The sequence below is a fragment of the Cottoperca gobio genome, chromosome 4 (assembly GCF_900634415.1).
Source record: "Cottoperca gobio chromosome 4, fCotGob3.1, whole genome shotgun sequence".
In the NCBI taxonomy this organism is placed as follows: domain Eukaryota; kingdom Metazoa; phylum Chordata; class Actinopteri; order Perciformes; family Bovichtidae; genus Cottoperca; species Cottoperca gobio.
Genome location: NC_041358.1, coordinates 12077883 through 12082858, shown reverse-complemented (window position 1 = coordinate 12082858; position 4976 = coordinate 12077883). Strand labels below are relative to the sequence as shown.

The following is a 4976-nucleotide window of genomic DNA, read 5'->3' as shown; positions in this document are numbered from 1 at the left end:
TAACAGCTACAAACTCACACACGCACAATGTACAAACATTTTACTGCACACTAAACAGCACACATACATTATATTACAAACACACACACACACACACTAGCGCGCGCACACACACTCCCTCTCACACTCACACACACACACAAAGATGCACGAGCGTGCGCATACTCGCATTATATTACAGCATTATAATACATTACAGTGGGATGCTCTGACTATAAGAGCAGTAACACCTATAACAGTTTTGTAGGTAAACAGAGAAAGGCAGACTACAGCTGATTACTGAGCTGTTTTTCTTTTTTCAAGAGAAACCAATATACAATACATACATACCGAAAAGTATGGCAAGCAATAGGAAAGAAATAAATTAAAATTAAATAATTAAAAAGGAGAACAAACCTTTCTGCATGTGTTTACAGCCACACTGTTTTAGTTCAGGTTAGTTTGATCAAACACTGTGAACGACTGAACATACGATGAAGATAACACACCCTTCATTTCTGGGTAGAGAAGAGCCTTAACTTTCACAGTTTTGGGACAAATGCTCTCCTGAAAACCCTCAACAACACATTGCAGGAATGTTTTTTTTTTTTTATTTTTTTTTTAGGTGTAAAAGTGATACTTTCCAGTACATCATCAAAAGATGCAAGTTAACATGTTTGTGAGAAAAGTGCATCTAAAAATACAAGTGAACTGTTAGTCAGTAGAGATGCAGACTGGAAGCAGAGTGAGTTGTACAGAGAGTTTGAGGGCATTAGCAGAATGAGGACAGCCGGGTAGAGCAGGGAGAGAGAGAGAGAGAGAGAGAGGCAGACACAAAAAGAAAGAGTAATCTCTCCACACCCAGCCTCATTTTTATTCAAACACGAGTGTCGAGCTTTGCCTCTCACACTTCAACCCCTCCTTTTCCTCTCTTCTTCTGTTATATTTTCCTTCTCCTTTTATTACCCATTCCCTTTCACTTTTCCCTTCTCATCTCCAGCCTCACCTACGGTATCTATTACACCAGAGCAACAGGAGAGGAGAGAAGCAGCCGAGTCGTTCCAGCCTCCAGAAAAATAACTGCCATTGAAAGATAAATCCACCCTAAAGCACATTGAGGTCCTTCTGGTGACACACCTTCATTTCTTGGCTTATTTTGTTGTATATTGGTATGTTTTCTTTCCTGTTTCAGTGGATAATTGGCCAAACACAATGAGACATCATGTTGAAATATTTACAGCACAGTTACAGTGGAGTCTATATGGAGTTCTCTATCTAAAACATCTGCAGTAAATGTCAGGTTTTGGTGTCAGTCCCTCAGAATCAGAGCGTGAGGACTTTTGTCAGCCGCTTCCCATTTGTACCGCCATTCAACAATGGGAACTTCATCATAGTCGTCCCCATTGAAAGTAATCCCAGTAGGCCCGAATGCATTGCAGCTGAGTTTTTGCAAATGAGAGAGATCGTGGTCCCAGATATACACCAAGCTTTTTCAGAACAGCAAGTTTCCACATAACAGTAAAGCATCATGCCCCACTTCATCAACTAAATTATGTCAGAATAAACAGAACACATTACAAATAGAGAAACCTTGAAGGATATTCATAGGTGAATATTTCCTTTAAAGGGGAAATCCACCTTTAATCAGTACAGTAGCTGTGTCCCAAACCAATGCTGTATAGAGTTGTGCAGTGGGAGGAGCCCCTGGTTTTGCATCTAAAATCCTATTCAATTTTAATGAGTCCAAGAAGCATTCAAGATTAAATCTGTACTCATAAACACAATTCTTTCAGGTGTATGTGTTGGTAGTTGTTAGTTTAACACCAGGTAAAGAGTTATTGTTGTAACTAAACTGCTAAAGTGCAGAAGTTTTCTTCTAGAGGTTTTTGCAGTGACTAAACACCTTCTTCTGGACTGAAGGAGGGCCGGTACTGATTTGAATATAGCCCAGGAAAACCAAGATGGATTGCAATCCGGCCAATAGTGCAATAGGGAATTGCAATTGAAAGTGTCTTAAATCTCATCTGGAGTTTTTGACCACAAGTAGCACTATGGATTTATTGTTTTAATGAGTGGTATTCTGCACATGCAAGCTCACATGCACAGGCACAAGGGTTATTTACATTCTTGCCAATGGTTTCACATTACTACACTGTAATCACAGGTGGTGATAATGCACCAAGAAATACTGCAATGCACCAGCAAAAGGCAAAAAAGAAGAAGACAGGTATGAAGTAAACCTGCAAATCAAATCTTAAAAAAAACAACAAATCTACTATTATTTTATAAGGAAAGGAATACATTCAACATGCTTGTAAGACCTGGAGGATACAAACAATGAGTTCTGGTGAGCAACACTGAATACATGCACCGATGATCCTGATAAAAAATGTTCTTTTTTAGTTTGCATTCTGACTCACTTGTCACGTTACCAGTGAGAACAGTGTGATTGTGTATGTACTGTAGTATGGAATTGGGACACAGCTAATGTTTTAGCGAAAAAAATGTAATCCGTAAAAGTCTTCAGTGAAATAGTACAAAAATACACAAATGGCAAGGATGGACTTTCATTAGATTGGCTTGGTGATTTTGTTTTGTATCATAAGACCCTCTGTAAAAAGAAAAATGAAAAAAAGAAAAGCATTTAAAAAGCTTGATGTCGAACTCTCCACTTTCAATAAAAAGGATAACATTTTTAATTTCGCAATGACCTAGAAGATGCGCCCAGACATTCAGCACTGATACAATCTGAAAGTCTCTGAAGTCTGTCTACTGTTCATGGCCTAAAAGTGTATCACAATGTTTTTTTCTATGAGAGTCTTGTTCATATTCACAAATAGAACACTCTCAAAGTATTTAGTAACATGTTCATCTCTTTTATGGGCTGGATTTAGGGTGGATTTAACTTTTAATAAGCCCTTCAGAAAACTAACATCAAAAACAATTTTCTACAGGAGCTCCTTTAAAGCACTCCATCTTGTATTAATATTTTTATATAGTGCATGATTTACCAATAAATTATCCCATTTTATGCAGCAATGCGGACAAAACTCACATATTTTGTGTTCCTGAGATATTCTCTCTGTGGTGTATATTTGTGCTCAAACCAAGACATGTTATAGTATCAATACAAGACGTGCTGTAGATCATTTATGCCTTCATCAAACACTGACACAGGATCATGTGAAATGCCTCTGAAAGCTCAGATTTAACCCTGTTAAATAGATGGCACGAAAGACCATGAAGCAAAAGATAGATACATCACACTTAGCTACATTTTACATAACATATTTAGAAGCCTGTCTGTTTTAATAGCTTTTATTTCTCCTGCATGAAATATTCTTTAGATGGCGTTCAATTCGAGCTTTTAGGCACAGTCATCACCTCACTCTTTGTTAAACCCCCGAGCCAGCTGACATTGTTTTTGCACAGCCATTTATTTACAACAAATTATGCCTCTAAACCACTGACACGCTTCCAGTTGATCTCAGTACTTCCTGATAAAATGTTCAATAGGCTATCGTTGCCGGGCAACAAATGCAATTCGTGTCACGCTGGCGAAGCTGAGTTTTGCCAAAAAAAGTGGAAATGTTTGGAGGTTTAAAATACTCACGGACCTCTCAAGGTCGCAACGTTAATAATAAAAGAGTTGGGGCCGCCCAAGCATTGGAGAGCAGTTGTGTGAGACAAACACATCGTGCTCTAGGACATGTCAGCAGTAAAACGAGTTGAAAGCAAATAACTAAATACCGTCACTTTTACTGTAAGCACGGCCAGGAGAGGATGACATCTAAAATCACGACATCCAACCAGTGCTGCAGACGGGTAATTCTTAGGATGTGGGGGCACACACATGACCAGAGGTTTTGGCTGAAGCGAGCCTGCTGTCGTTTCACAACTGGTAATCTGCTCGGCACTGAGATAAAAGAGATCAGGCATTCTTGATATTATAGTGTGTGAGGCTAGTGAGTCACATTTCTCCACCAAAACATGATAATTACGACAGCAATTCCCTTCTTGACCCCCTCCAGCATTTTGTATTTTACTATCTTTTCTTGTTAGATCTTTTGTCTGACGTGTCTGAGAAATCAATCTTTGTTGCTTGTAAATTAGCGTTGTGCAAAGGTTGGCGGATAGGTCACTACATGTCATTGTATCTGCAAACTGACACAATAGTATTAATTACTGATGTCAATCGGGAGGAAATGTGGCCGTAAAAACAGACTCCGACAAAATGTGACGTGTTCAGCAGCCAAGGAATAAAAAAAATTAGTGGATGCAAAGGCCCTGCCTGCCTGCCTGCCTGCCTGCCTGCCTGCCTGCCTGCCTGCCTGCCTGCCTGTCTGCCTGCCTGCCTGCCTGCCTGCCTGCCTGCCTGTCTGCCTGCCTGCCTGCCTGCCTGCCTGCTGTAGAGTGATTACCATCTGGACGGCAGCCATACAGTTTTGACAGAAATGAGATTTGTTTCATGCGTGAACAGTACATTGGATTTCTGGTTTGTTCATGCGTTGTATTAATGCCTGACTGGCATTCAGCTTTAAGATTTGAAGCCAAATCACAAGAACATTGGATGAAAATACCTTTTCTGCCTTTCTGGCCACTGCTGGGTGTTCACAACAGGTGCATCTCAGCAGCTGGTAATGACTCAATATCTAGTCTCTTAAGCTGTTTTTCCTTTTCTTCTATACTTTCAAGTCTGCAGTTCCTTCCTAGCTTGGAAAGAGACTTATTACACTGCTATGGTTTAATATTTATTTATCTGATTTTGGTCTGTAATTGTCTTTACTCAGAGGGCATATGTGCTGATTGTAAAACATCATCCATTATGAGTAACCTCTGAATTAAGTATTTTAAGTAGGCCAGGCTTTTCTTGCTCTCTGTGTGAAAGAGTTTATCTTTTCCTTTTGCTGCATGGACAGCACAAAAAAATTGAACTAAGAAACCTATTTTTCCTTTTTTTTTTGTGTGTCTGCAGTCCACAGCACTTAACAGTGTGT

The 4976-nt window shown here is 39.5% G+C and overlaps 1 protein-coding gene across 2 annotated transcripts in view; it reads right to left on the bottom strand.

Moving 5' to 3' along the window:
- Positions 1-560: 560 nt before the first annotated feature.
- The window catches only part of LOC115006609 (ephrin type-B receptor 1-like), an 89779-nt gene continuing 85363 nt past the window's right edge, over positions 561-4976 (bottom strand). For both annotated transcript variants that reach the window (XM_029428900.1, XM_029428901.1), the window contains exon 20: positions 561-4976. This exon is cut by the window's right edge and continues 961 nt beyond it. The gene's annotated coding sequence lies outside the window, so the exon portion shown is untranslated.